The sequence below is a fragment of the Penaeus monodon genome, chromosome 31 (genome assembly GCF_015228065.2).
Source record: "Penaeus monodon isolate SGIC_2016 chromosome 31, NSTDA_Pmon_1, whole genome shotgun sequence".
NCBI lineage: Eukaryota > Metazoa > Arthropoda > Malacostraca > Decapoda > Penaeidae > Penaeus > Penaeus monodon.
Window position 1 is genome coordinate 557,747 of NC_051416.1, and position 450 is coordinate 558,196.

Consider the following 450-nt stretch of genomic DNA (forward strand, 5'->3'; position numbering starts at 1 on the left):
GCGGCCAAGCGACGCAGGTGCGAAGCGAGACGCGCAGCCTCATCCCAGGGGGACGACGGCGCCCAGGAATTCGCTACGACATCAAGCAGACGCTCAACTCTACTCCGCTTCCCCCTGAGAACAGTGGAGGGGAAGGGAGGGGGGAGTGGAGGGAAGGAAGGGAAGGGGAAAGGGAGAGGGAGAGGAATATGAAGGGGAGGGGAAGGGGAGAGTGGAGAGAGGGATGGGAAGAATAGACATGGATGGAAGAGGATGGGAAGGGAAGAAGGAGAGGAGGAGGAGAAGAATAGAGAGGAGAGAAGGAGAGGGAGGCAGAAACAAGGAAGGAAGTAGGAGAGACGAAAAAGGAGAGGAAAGATGAGAGGGAGGAAAAGGGAGAAAGGAATAGGAGGGGAAGATAGGGGGGGAAAAAGGGGGAAAAGGGGGGGTGAAAATTTTGGGGAAAAAAGG